The sequence below is a fragment of the Triticum aestivum genome, chromosome 2B, assembly GCF_018294505.1.
Source record: "Triticum aestivum cultivar Chinese Spring chromosome 2B, IWGSC CS RefSeq v2.1, whole genome shotgun sequence".
Classification (NCBI taxonomy): Eukaryota; Viridiplantae; Streptophyta; class Magnoliopsida; order Poales; family Poaceae; genus Triticum; species Triticum aestivum.
Window position 1 is genome coordinate 712321370 of NC_057798.1, and position 14691 is coordinate 712336060.

The 14691-nt window shown below is 45.1% G+C and overlaps 1 pseudogene; it reads left to right on the top strand.

Annotated features, from left to right (window-relative positions):
• Positions 1 to 9321: 9321 nt before the first annotated feature.
• On the top strand, positions 9322 to 12371 carry LOC123046883 (putative disease resistance protein At1g50180; annotated as a pseudogene).
• The last annotated feature ends 2320 nt before the right edge of the window (positions 12372 to 14691 follow it).

Genomic DNA, 14691 nt, shown 5'->3' on the forward strand with positions numbered 1-14691 from the left:
GTAAAACAAATGGGGTTCAAAGATTCTAGGAGAAGCTGGATAGGGGTCGGATTCTGGAAGAATCCCCAGATTCTGGCAAAAGAACTGGACCTATGACGCACACGGTGTTGCCCCTGCCCTCCAACACCAATTGGCAGAGTAGTCGAGGCTGTACCATGTATTACGAGGTGCCCACCACATGTTCGACGAGTTCCCTAATTGATCTCTCTCTAATGCTAGCCCCACTGTTTGAGTCTTCCATACTCCATGGCTCTCTTCATCCATATATGATCCTATTTTGTTTATTTGTTTTCTAGATTTAACACTTACCTTCGTTCTAATCCTATCCAGATTGAACCATTAAAACTACAAGGACTCGTGTAGTGTTGTTCAGTATTCCTAAAAAATTTAAGTACACGGTGTGATTATAGTACAAAAATTGATGGATCTGTTATTGCTTTTAAGAAAATCATCTTCCTTTGTTAAGGCAAATTTCATTTTTCTTAATAGAAGCTGTGGGGCTGCTGGGTGACGGGGATATCTTACTACTCCCTCCGTTCCAAAATAAGTGTCTTGAGCTTAGTACAAATTTATACTAAGGCTAGTACGAAATTGAGACACTTATTTTGGGACAGAGGGAGTACTTCGTAAAAGTCAAAACTGCGGAGGCTGATTTTACCTTCATTCAGGTGTTCCATTCCATTTAATGAAATTGGTTGGAGGTTAACTAATTGAAGTAGTTGTTGGACGTTCGATGATACGACCTGCACTTCAACCTGGTTTAGCACAGGTAATTACAATGTTATGCTTCATTCTACAGTAAGAAAGAAAAGAAAAGAAAAAAGTCTCTTGAGCCTTGCTTAATAAACTGCAATGTTTTTTTTAAAGGAAATGCAATTCTGTTTGGTCCTGTACGTTTTCCTAAGATTTAATGGTGGATATTGAGTCCTATTCACCTAAACTATTATTTGATCAATGTTATTTCTTGCCAGGTGTGCAAGTGTTTATTACCTAATGTTCCCGTCCATCCTAAATATTGAGAGAATTTGTTTAGGTGGCTGTCGACATGACATCAGTGATATGATAATGGTAAGAATATCAATTGTTTAGATATGGATTAAATTTTTAGAAGCAATTGCTTTTGGCCAGAAGAATATTAATAGTTTAGATGAGGCACTCCATTTGTACGATCCATGATTACAGCATAGATATGGTTTTATTCTTGAAAACTTATGCTAATTGTGTATTTAACAAATCTTTACCACCTAAAAAGAATTGACAATGGGTGCTGAACCAATAAAAAGATTAAACATATATTCAGAAATGGTGCTAAATATATATGTAGACATGATTGTGTTGAACCATTATATATATATGTATGTGTGTGTATATATATAGGATGGATCTATTATGATAACACCCTTAAGAGTCTTATTCTGCTAACACTAGCTTATTCTGCTAATAGTTTCGTGCTGCCTCGTACCGCAAAAACAAACTGCAGCCGGAACACCACACCGTCCCGCGCCCACCCACTCCCTCTCCTTCCCACCTCCCGCTCAACAACCACCTTCCACGACGTGGAACACCGCCGGCGGACGCGGCGCCCACCTTCTCCGGCGTGGTGCGGCCCACCCGAGCCGCCACCTCACCCTCCCACCTTCTTCGTAGTGGGACGACCCACCCGCCCGAGCCGGCGCCCCACGCTCCCACCTTCTCCTGCTCGGCTAGCCGTCGGCCACCACTCCACCTTCCTCGGTCGGATCCATGGCACCACCACCTTCCCCCAGCCCCGCCATCCACCACCACCGTCGTGCCGCAACTCACACCACCAGCCTCCCCACCTTTCCTCGCAGGCCGCCCCACCACCACCCACCGGCGCCCCCAAATCCCACCCCGACTACCAGCGATTGGGGAACGCCATTACGCACAACTCGCCGCCGCAACCTCCCCAACGGATCCAGCTTGCCCCAGTCATGCCACCACCAGATCCATCCCAGCCCTTCTCGGCCTCCACCACCATCCCCCACCACTGCCCCACTTTGGATCCGGCGAGCTGCCACCAGAACAGAGTATAGTATTGCCACGGCTCTTCCTCCGCGCACGGCCTTGGTGCCTCTCTCCACCACCTCGGAGCTGCGACACCGCTGCTGCCATGGATCAAAGGTCGAGCCTCCTTCCTCGAGCTCATCGTGTGCGCGCCGCTGCTGGATCGGGCCAGCCAACCGCACTATGCAGTATGCACCACGACCCGCCACCGCCCCAGCCGTCCCTTAAGTCGCGCTGCCCCGCGCCTGGCTACCCCCGTGCGGCCTACCTCGGGCTCCACTGCAGTCCGTCCTCCCCGGCCAGGAGGTTCTCTCAAGTGCACCGGCCCCCCTGCTTCTTCTCCACTTCCGACGAACACACAAACATGTGAGCATTTGGGTTTGTTGTTGGAGTTCACTTTTTTTGGGAAGAAAAATCCAGTGCACTGCAGTTTGCTATTCCTGCTATTGCGGTTTCAGTTTGCAGGAGGCCAACCTCGTTCAATCACGGAGCTGGAGGTGAAAAATTGCATGTTTTGCTGCTTCTTTTTTTTTGCCTTCAGATGCAGTTCACCATGGTCTCGCACGCGGTCTGGTATCATGGACGTTTCAGTGCTTGCGTGCGCCATGGCCTCGCACGGATGCAGTTCAGAAAAGTTCTTGTTTTCTTGTTTTGCAGTGCAGATTGTATCGACGTGAAGTGCAGCCCATGTATGAAGGAGAAAAAAAGAATATCGTCGTTTTTTTTCTGAAGTTTGTTTTATTGTTCGAGAAAACACAGACATAATGCTGGAGTGTGATATGAGTTCGTTGTGTTATAATTTCTGTTGAGAGGTTCACTTTCGTCGAGAGGTTTGCTTTTGTTAGTCGAGAGGTTCGCTTTAATTCCTTGGTGAAAAATGCTAAGAAAAACTAACGTGGTAGTTCACTATATACAACCTTTTCATTTGCTCTGTGAAAAAACCGACTAGGAAGTTCACTACATTCATCTTTTTCATTTTTTGGAAAAATAATTTGTTCTGCACTTGGTAATGAGGAAGAAGAGAGCATCGATGTTCCTTTAAAAAGAAGTTCATTTTGTTGTTTGAGGAAATGCAGAGAGGAAATGAGTGTAAAAAATGGACGTGGATGAATGCTTGTGTGTAATGTGTAGCGTGCAAACAAAAAATATAGTCCACTTGCGTCATCCCCACAGTGCATATTTCATTAACCAAAAAATGTATGCAGTGCACTAGGGGGAAACTAAACTCTATAGAGAAAAAATAGAGGAAACTACAATGCACTGCGGTCTTAAAAAGAAGTCCACTCGGAAGGACTTTGAAGTACTCTTCACTTGGAAAAATGTATTTAAAAAGTTTATGTTGTGTTTGTTGAAAGACATTTAAACCAGTAAAAAAAAAAGTAATGAGGTTCACTCTCAAGAGTGTTGTGGATCACTTTCAGGAGTGTTGGGGTTCACCTGCCGTCGTCTATGCGGTCAATTCTCGTTCATTCTTTTTATAAAAAAGATAAAAGAATCCATGCAGCTCACTTGACCCTTGTATGCGGTGCGGTTTTTCGTCTGAAGCAGTGTGATTTTATGTTGGATGAAGCTCACTCGTCGATTTGAGTGTCGCAAAAAACCGAGTGTCGCGAAAATGTTTTCGTGTGTCTCAGAATTCAGTCGACTACATCAACACTTGCAGTGCCTTCGGTCTTCGAATGTCGTTCACTTCTGAGAGTGATGTTGTTCACTTGCATATGAGAAAAAAACGTCCGACAAAACAAATTATGCAGCTCGCTTGCCCATCCGATGCAATGCGATTTTAATTCAGAAGCAGTGCAGTCGGCCGTATGATGTTGTTCATCCCGTAAATGCAAAAAAATTGTTACGAAAGCGAAAAAAAGTAATGCGGTTCACTTCTTGATAGTGTTGTGGTTCATTTACACCCGATGTGAAGTGCACTATACTTTCTCGTTCTTGAAAAAATTACGTTTGAATAAAAGAAACCATGCAGTTCTCTTACCCGTGCGATGCAGTGCGGTTTTTCGTCCGTTGCAGTGCGGTTTTCAGTCGGATGAAGTACCCACGTAGATTTGGGTGTCGCGAAAAACAGAGTGTCCGCATTTCAGTAAATTCGAAATTCCTCTTAAACCGTAAAGAATCAGAGAGAGTGTTCTACATGAAAGAGTTTCGTATCGTTGATATCTTTCCAACGGCGTATCGTTTGAATCATTTCGACCAGCAGTTTGCAGAAATTTCGCCAAAAACGGCCGCTGCCACTCGTCGTCCGCCACACGATTTTCAAAATCAATTTAAAACCGTAAGGAATTTCAAAAATATTTCAACATATGAAAGTTGCGCCTCGTTCGTAGCTTTCCAACGGCGTATCACACGCCTCGTTTCGACAAACGGTTCAAAAACTGGAGCGAAAACAGTACTGAAAATTTGAATTTTTTTGAAAAACAGAATTCCACGATTTAGTAAATTTGAAACTGCTCTTAAACCGTGAGGAAATAGAGAAATAATTATATATTAAAAAGATGCGCCTCGACGATATCTGTCCAACGGCGTATCTTTTGCTTCATTCCGACGACCGGTTTAGAAGAAATCGTGAAAAACGCTCGCTGCCACTCGTCATGGGCTGCACCATTTTCAAAACTGCTCTTAAACCGTGTGGAATCTAGAAAAGTGTTCAACATGTCGAAGTTGCGTCTAATCCATAGCTTTTCAACGGTATATTACACGCCTCATTCCGATAAATAGTTTAAAAATTAGAGCAAAAACAGTACCGAAAAAATAACGCGTGCTGTTTTTTCCGACGAGAAGTTCAATCGTGTGAGTACTGCAGCACAATTGGTTCAAAGAATGACGTGCACTTGCATTCAGCATGCAGTGCCGAAGTGGTGTGCAGAATAGTTATTCTGCTAATATTAGCAGAATAGCCCGTCTATATATATGGTTGGCGGGGGACTCCTCCCTGACAGCCCGTGCGGAAGTGCGATGTTAAGGCGGGCGCCATGGAGAAGGTGAGTTGGACGTCGTTCAATTTTAAAGGAGAGGGCTCCAGCGAGAAATGTCCCGTTACGGCAAAAAAACGAGCAAGAATGAGAGGGTCCGGTAGGAAAAGAGAATGGTGCGTCATGAGGGTGGGCTTCTTATGTTGGGACCACATGTTGGAGCTAACATGATGGACAGTCCGGATAACCATATTTCTCCCCAAATATGGAATGGATTTGGGAGGGGGTGGATTGTTTATTCAGATTAGTTTTTTGGGGGGAGGGGGGTGTTTAGTCAGATTAATTTTGGGGAGCTCACTGAACGCCCGTTTGTTGAGCTTCACTATGTTAATAATTTGTTTAATTCATTTATATGCATAGAACATTGTAACCCATAGCAATGCACGGTCGTTTTACTAGTTAGTCTAGTGATTATCTTTCTCAATCCTCAACAGAGAGGTCGAAGGTTCAAATCCCACTTTTGACAATCTTTTTACAGTGTAAAAGTCATATCTTCTCTTCGTCCTTAAAAGTGAAAAAAAAATCAAGCGTATATCTTCCTCCTTAAATGACTATTGAAAACCTTCCTTAAATCACGGGAGAAGATTCCGGGCACGAGGAAATCGAGAAGGGATCGCGCGAGAGCAGAAGCGGATCGAGCTGCTCCAAAATCGTGCGGATCTGTCGCTAACTTTCAGTCGTATTTTGAATGGATACACGAAATCATGCGTGCATGTGAGTCAACCGCTGCAACATCTTTGAAACAGAAGAGCGGTCATGCGGCGCGCTAATTTTTTTTACAGCACTGAAATATCGTTTTAGCGCGTTCAACAGGTATTTTGCTTTAGCAGAAGTGCTATATATTGTGCGCCGCGGGTAGTGTCCAGCAGGTGCAGCGCACGCGTCTAGCACAAACAACATTTCCTATTCAATATAGAACCAAGAAGGTCAAACACACATAAAATAATGAAATAGTTTCATTATTATTCCAATTCAAACAAGTAGTTTATTTTTCAATACAAAAAATAGTTCAGACAATGCAACAAATAGTCAACAGTATAACAAACATACAACATCAAACTAGTTTTGCATCCCATTCCATGACCACCACTCCTCCACTAGATCCTTTTGAAGGTCATCATGCATTTCGGCACGTCAAATGGTATGATAGGAGGCAATAAAGCGGGCCACCCTCGCACTCCTCCTCCGCACTCGCATGGGACGTCCCAACCACTCATACTGAGAATAGTCTAAATTTTGCCCACGCTCATTCTCTATGATCATGTTATGCATGATCACACAAGCGTTCGTGATGTATCAAGGAATCTTTTGGTCCCAAAATCTAGCCGGTCCTCTCACAATAGCAAATTGGGCTTGCAAAATCCCAAAAGCTCTCTCCACATCTTTCCAAGCCGCTGCTTGAGCATTGTGGAAATCAAGATTTTTCTTACCTTGCGGTGACATCAACGGCTTCACAAATGTTTGTCACCTTAGCTAGATGTCATCCGCAAGTAAGTAGCCATAGCTGTACGTATGACCATTTGCTACAAACTCCACTGGGGGAGTTTCACCATTTGCAATCCTATTCATGAGTGGTGACCGTTGAAGAACATTGATGTCATTGCAAGATCCAAGCATTACGGAAAAAGCATGCCAAATCCAAGTCTCCTGATCGGCCACTGCTTCAAGAACTATAGTGGAACCCTTTTTCTGGACATGGAATTGTCCATGCCATGCCTTAGGACAGTTCTTTCAACTCCAATGCATGCAATGTATTGAGCCAACTATACCTGGGAACCCACAAGCTTTGTTCATCTCTAAAAGCCTTGCGGTGTGTTCAACATTGGGAGCTCTTAAATATTCTGGACCAAACACTTGCACAATTTTGACTGCGAAATGCTTTTGATGCACATGATTGCTTGACTCTCACCCACGGCCAAATGGTCATCAACTAGATCCGCCGGAATACCGTATGCCAATATACGAAAGCAGCTGTCACCTTTTGAAAGGTCCTATGCCCGAGTTCTCTGGCAGCATTCCTCCTTTGCTGAAAAAACCTATCATGGCTCGCTAGTTTTTTCGCAATGTGTTTGAACAACTCGATGCTCATCCTAAAACAGTGCCGAAAGTAGGACTCGGGGTATATGGGATTCTCCACAAAATAGTACCTCATCAATCTGCTGTGGGCATCGATCATGTCCCTCCACAAATTTCGACGACCAGAAACCAAACCACTGTGCTTCGGCTTTTTATTGACGTGCATAGCTAGGATCATTGCGACGTTCTCCTCCCCTTGAAGATCAAATTCTTCATCGGAAGAATCGTAGAACAAACTCATCTACAAAGTTGAATTTAAACTAATTTAAAACTACAAACAACATGCACCAAATTCATCTACAAATATAAAGTTAGCAATATATACCTTGCAAACGTTTTGTCAAACACTTTGCGGGCGTGGAGCTGCAAATGGCCGCCGGGCGCTGTTCGTCGGAGTAAGCAGCGGTCGCGGAGCGCTGGGGATAGGCAGGGGAACCACCGACGGGTTGCCGGAGCGAATGGAGAAGGTGCGAGCGGAGGCGCCCGCGCCTGGAGGTTTTAGATTCGGTGGTTGGTGAGATTCGCGTGCCCGAATGGCATGTCCAGCGCGCGCGAGCGGGCGCACCAAATAAGCAGCGCGCGATGGCATTTTCCCCAACGAGCTGAACCTACTTTGCCGCACGCGGGATTTTAGCACGTCTACTGGAGCGTCAGTTCTGATCGCACGCGCAATATATTTGTTTTTTCCAGCGCGCTACTAATCTAGTGCGCCTATTGGAGATGCTCTAAGAAGTAGAAAAACTAATTGACGGTTCTATTTGGCGCTTCAAGCGTCCTTTCAGGTCATTTTGCAAAAAGACGCCTGAAACGCTGCGAGCTTGGCCGGCCCATTTTGTGTATTTCTTTTATGTGTTTTAAAGTGCAACATCTCTGGTGTGGACATCACCGACTGAATTAGCTTCGACAACGTCAACAATTGGTGGCACCACATGGTGGGCGTCAATGGCAATGTGAGAAAGTGCCTCACATCTCATGTCATGTTGGTTTTATGGGAGATTTGAAATGAGTGGATTGCAAGAGTGTTTAGGAAGGTTCCCTCCATGCGAAATGTAATCACGTCCAGAATTAAGACGGAGGTTAGACTTTGGGGGTTGGCAGGGGCCAAACATTTGAGTTCTCTCATGCCGCGAGAGTATGCTTATCAGTTTGGGGCCGTTTATGGGCTGTCGGTCATGTAATTTAAAACTTTTCTTAATTAATGAGATGAGGCAAAAAAAAATATGCCTCTGTTTTGAAGAAAAATGCAAAAACTGGTGCGCCCGCAATGGATCGAGCTCAAGACCTGCATATTCACAGCGCGCGCTAATCGCTAGGGACATCGCACACTTGTGCATAGAAGCTTCTCTCATTCTTTTATTCTTTCTTCAGTTTGCTTTTTTTTCTTTTTTCTTTTTTTCAGCTCTTTTTTCTATTTATTTCTTTTTATTTGATGAACTTTTTCTTCAAAATTGACGATTTTTTTCAAAATTCCATGATTTTTTTGCAAATTGCTGAACTTTTTTTTAAAAAATTGTAAACTTTTGAATGAACTTTTTTTCAAAATTGACAAACTTAAAAAAAAATCAATGAACTCTTTTTCGATTGTTGATGTATAAATGCATTCCCACCTTTTTCCCATCAGCTTAGCTTTGGATAAACTGGTTGGCGTGTGCAATTGTACACCAATCCTGTTAAGGCCTCAGCTTGACAGAGACAAGAGGTGCCCATAAAAACCCGAGAAGTTTATATTGTCCAACCCATTACTCTGACCTAGTGTTTTTTTCGGGGTTAAGGAGAAAAGGTAAAGTTTCAAGGGAGAAAAGTCTATCTAGAAGATCTCCGAAGACCAATATTGGAGCGGGCTAGCATGTTGCATTGCGACCCCATCTCTTCTACACCGGTGGAAACCAAATCCAAGTTATCGGCTAGTGATGGTGATCCTCTCCCTCATCCCACGCACCACCGTATAGCATAGCCAGCGCTCTACAATGGCCAATTTCAATGATGCCGGCTTTAAAGTTTTCTAAGACAAGTGGTAAAAAAATGGTTTTCTGAGACGTCATCGGACTCCTAAAGTCTTTCATCCACCTCGAAGACTTCATGCTAATTGCTAAGCTGCATCCTTGAAGGCAAGGTACTGCAACTTGCAATTCTCAATTTTTAGCTGTCAGCGTAACCCATTTTTCAAAGGTTGCAATGAAATGGAAACTTCCGGGGAAGCTTGACAGAGTTTGGCCTACTTTATGTGCCATGTTTGCTCCACCAGTTCCCTTTCTTAATCATCAAATTCCCCAATTCTACAAGGGTCTCCTACTCTAGACAGACTGCAAAGCTGAGCTGAGCTGAGCCAGGCGGCCATGGCGGAATCTGCGGTGGCCTCTGTGGTGCGCGCGTTCGGTACGCTGGCCGCCGAAGAGGCCGCCTTCCTCCGCGGCGTCCACGCCGACGCCGATCTTCTCAGGGCCCAGCTCCGCCGCATGCAGTGCTTCCTCCGCGACGCCGACGCCAGGCGCCGCGACGGCGCGCGCCTCACCAACTGGGTCGTGGACGTGCGCGCCGCGGCCTACGACGCGGAGAACGCGCTCGGGGAGGCCGACTACCTCGTGCGCCGCCGCCGCCTTCGGGGCTGGTTCTGGAGCGCCTTGACCTGGCTCGTTGACGTCGCCGCGCTTCACGTGTCAGGCGTGAATATTAGGCTCGTCCGGGCCAGGATCCGTGAGATCTCCGACGGCGCCGTGGCCTACGGGATCGCCGATCTTGGGGAGGCCACCGTCGCAGCTGATCTCCAGCAGCAACAGGTGACGCCTTATGACCTCAGCTGGAACATCGCAGATAGTAATTCGATTGTTGGATTCCACGAGCAGAGCGATAATATTTTCAAGGAGTTGATGAATCATAAGATTAGTAAAATTTGTGTGGTCTCTATTGTTGGGATGGCTGGATCCGGCAAGTCCACGCTTGCAAGGATATTGCAAGGGGGGTCATGAGTATTACAAGGAAAAATATAGTTACAGAGGAGAAGGATCAGAACGGAGAGGGAACAAGTAGTGATGGTGGGGCAAACAATGGTGTTAAGTCGAAGGAGGTAACCATTGAAGAATTGGAAAATATGACGGAGGAAGGTATATTGAAAGAACTGCGCAAGTTCCTCAGTCATAGAAGATTTCTTGTAGTGTTGGATGATGTCTGGAGGAGTAATTCTTACAGTAAGATAAATAGGATCCTCGATGTCTTTCCGGATGTGAAAAATGGTAGTAGAATCATTTTGACCACCCGGGATATGGATGTCTCAAAGCATGTCGCCAGGACGAAAAGCATTCATGAGATGAAGCTTTTGGATGAGAGGGAGAGCTGGGAGTTGCTCGAGAAGATGTCCTTTCCAGAGTACCAAAATGTAAGCAGTGCTGATCGATCACAGTTGATGCCGATAGGAAAGAAACTGGCAGTGAAATGCAAAGGGTTGCCGCTTGCTCTTGTGGTCTTGGGAGGCTATCTTTCAAGGAACTTGGACTATGACATTTGGTCAGGATTGGTTGATAATCTAGACTGGGAAGCTCGCAAGAATGACGAGCCAGTCTGGAACATCATAGCTAAAAGTTACAATGACCTTCCTAATCACCAAGTGAAATCATGCTTTCTTTATGTAGCTTCCTTTCCAGAGGACCATGTCATCCGCGTAGCAAAACTTTGCAAGCTGATGATATCTGAAGGATTTATTCCACATCGGCCGAATCAGACAATGGAAGATACAGCAAGAGAATACATAAAGGAATTGGCACAGAGGTGTATGCTCCAACCCGTTGAAATGAGCAAGTGGCATGGCTCAATAAAGAGTGTAGTTCTCCACGACGTGCTTCGTGAATGGGGTATTGCAGAGGCAAGGAGGGATGGATTGTTCAATATTTGGAGCAATCCGACAGATTCCGAGGCATTCTCTGACTCAATAACGTCTTACCGAATTGCTCTCCATAACTTTGTTGGATGTACTGAGATTAATGTTGCCATGCCGAAGCTCCGCACCTTGTTGGTGTTTTTCAAGTCACCAGCAGTATCAGTACTTTGCAGGATGAAATGTCTCAGAGTACTTGATCTTTATGGCCTAAAGGGTCTCAAGTTATTACCATCTGGCATTGGCAACTTGATACATCTAAGATATTTAGGACTAGAAAAATGTGGCAGCGGATCGGTTGGTATTCCTTCCTCAGTTAGCGATCTCTTGAACTTGCAAACTCTAGATGCAAGAGGGTCAATAGTAAGTTCACTGCCACGGCTCTTTTGGAATATCCCAACCTTGAGGCACCTGTTCCTTGGTGAGGTCAAGCACTGGGTTCCTCCGGAGGTTGGATGCCTTGGCTCATTGCAGACTTTGCACTTGTGTGAAGTATCTGCATTTTCTGATGTTGACAGTTATGTTTTAACCAAGCATCGCCGGATAATTAGAAGTTCAAACAAATCTATTGCTCAAAGAAACAAGGAAAAATGGGCTGCCTTATCAAGAGCTTTGGAGGGGATGGAGCAGGCCGTGCTCTTACACTTGGAGAGTTGGGAAGTAACGGAAGGATTTGGTAGAAGAGAATGGTATAGCAGAAGAACCCGAGGGCAGGTCTTCTCTGCCGAACTCATCAGTAGCATTTCGCACCATAGGCATCTTCAAGTGCTAGAACTCGCTGGAAAGTGGAAGCAGGGGGATAGCCAGCTCAGCAAGCTCCCTCATGGCCTCAAAAAGCTCAAGCTGATAGGTTCTGAACCGAGTGAAGACCCAATGCCTGTGTTGGGCGTCCTTCCGAATCTGGTGGTGCTTGTCTTGGAAGACAATGCTTTCAAGTGGAACAGCATGACATGCGATGCGGGAGGATTTCCTAGGCTGCGCCACCTCACAATTGACGGCATAAAAAGTGTCGAGTCTTGGAATGTTAAAGTTGGGGCATTTCCTTCACTAACTCATCTGAATCTTATATCGAGCTTCACTGGGATGTCCCTTCCTCCTCTAGGACTGTTGCATGTGACTTCACTTAAGACATTGCTGATAAAACAGTACTCTTGGAATGGGAGCACTATTTCCTCCAGTAATGTTGGCAAACTAGAGGAGATGGGGTGCGATGTCATCATCAAAGTGATGGATTACTCTTTTCGTCCCATAACTCTATTGCCACTTTGCAGAAGATCAAATAGTTTTTAATGGGCTTATCCATTTTGACCAGGCCTCATGGTCTCGTCTTTGATTGATGCAGCGTTTGTAATGTCAAAAGAAGTACCACCTGCACACAAGATCTTCAGACTTTTGTTATGAAATGAAATGAGGGTACAGCATTCCATGCTTTTTCAGTAGCTCAGCAGCATAGCCGAATACTGTCCATGCAGCAACAGACTTGGTACTTGCAATTTCAAAGAAGGATGCATGTCTGTTTCTCTGGCTTAGATGCCCATGAAGCATCTATTCCATGTTTTCTCACAAAGGCATTTTTTTTTCGTAAACCTGCTCTGTATAGTTGAAACATTTGTGTCCAAGTGAATGTTGCATAAATGCTGCCGTATAAACAAGGGCATCTTTGCTCCGACACCCTTGTCACTGGTATTGCTCCAACGGGGCAATGAGAGGCCTTGTGAGGAATCACCATCATGTTAAGAACTCTGATACACAACTTGTTGAGGAATCAAATGACACTACTGACTTCAGAAAACTTGCTATATATCAGAAATTACCATCAATTTTCCATGATCTGACATTTCCCTTAATTCTCATTGTATATGACATCACGGGTGATGACCGATGTGACACAGTTGCTAAATAAGTACTTTGTACATGATTTTGTATCCGCGGTATGTTCCTTTGTCCGAGTCATTAATTTCCCTTTATTGGCTATTCCTAATGCAACAAAGTAGCTAAAATCATGCATGGTTTAAGTTTTATTTTCTACGATTTTAAAATCCTCTGCTTGGTACTTGCTTACTCTATTCTGGTAAACACAATGTTCTGAAATATTTCGATTCATCTGAAATCCCACTACGAAAATAAATAAAAGATTTTCTATCAATTCCTTTATGACTGAACTACTATTCTGGCAAATGACAACTCTCCGTTGTCAGTGCAATGTAGCTTGCTCTTTCATAATGATTGGAACAGAGAGATCTATCGGTCACGTATTGAACAAATACCAACTGGTGTTCTTCTGGAAGTTCTGCCATATGCTTACCGGTTTTTACCGTTCCAAGAGCAAGGATTGGGTGAGATAGAAAAGTGAGATACGCGGGTTTAGTTATTTGCTAGATATCTTTTGCTTCCTGCTGGCTTTCAAAACATCTATACATGTGGATTATCAAACTGGATTGCTGATATGAGCCAGCTCTGCATATACATGCCGTTAAACAATTTATCAAGCTGCATATGCAGTATTCTGTTTATATTGAGCTAGTGTTTACGCGCCCTTTTTGCTGCAAACATAGCAGTATTCAATGTACCTTACACTCGTGTGGCGTTGGCCCAACCGGTGATGCGAGTGGTTGGCGTTGCGACTCGTGTGGCGGGGACGATGGTGATGTGCGGAGCTGGGTGGCGGCTTGTCCTTTTGATGTCGGCGGTTCAGTTTGCCTTTGGGTGTGCCTGTGATGCCCCCGATTTAATCGTACACTAATCATGCACGCAAATGTGTACGATCAAGATCAGGGACTCACGGGAAGATATCACAACACAACTCTAAAAGTAAAATAAGACATACAAGCATCATAATATAAGCCAGGGGCCTCGAGGGCTCGAATACAAGTGCTCGATCATAGACGAGTCAGCGGAAGCAACAATATCTGAGTACAGACATAAGTTAAACAAGTTTGCCTTAAGAAGGCTAGCACAAACTGGGATACAGATCGAAAGAGGTGTAGGCCTCCTGCCTGGGATCCTCCTAACTACTCCTGGTCGTCGTCAGCGGGTTGCACGTAGTAGTAGGCACCTCCAGCGTAGTAGGAGCCGTCGTCGACGGTGGCGTCTGGCTCCTAGGCTCTGACATCTGGTTGCGACAACCAGGTAGAAAGGAAAGGGGGAAAAGGGGGAAGAAAGCAACCGTGAGTACTCATCCAAAGTACTCGCAAGCAAGGAACTACACTACATATGCATGGGTATATGTGTAAAGGGCCATATCAGTGGACTGAACTGCAGAATGCCAGAATAAGAGGGGGATAACTAATCCTGTCGAAGACTACGCTTCTGGCAGCCTCCGTCTTGCAGCATGTAGAAGAGAGTAGACTGAAGTCCTCCAAGTAGCATCGCATAGCATAATCCTACCCGGCGATCCTTCCCTCGCCGCCCTGTGGAAAAGCGATCACCGGGTTGTCTGTGGAACTTGTCTGGGTGTATTTTATTAAGTATTCAGTTTTAGTTGTCATAAGGTCAAGGTACAACTCCGGGTCGTCCTTTTACCGAGGGACACGGCTATTCGAATAGATAAACTTCCCTGCAGGGGTGCACCACATAACCCAACACGCTCGATCCCATTTGGCCGCACACACTTTCCTGGGTCATGCCCGGACTCGGAAGATCAACACGTCGCAGCCCCACCTAGGCACAACAGAGAGGTCACCACGCCGGTCTAAACCTAAGCACACAGGGGTCTGGGCCCATCGCCCTTAGCACACCTGCACC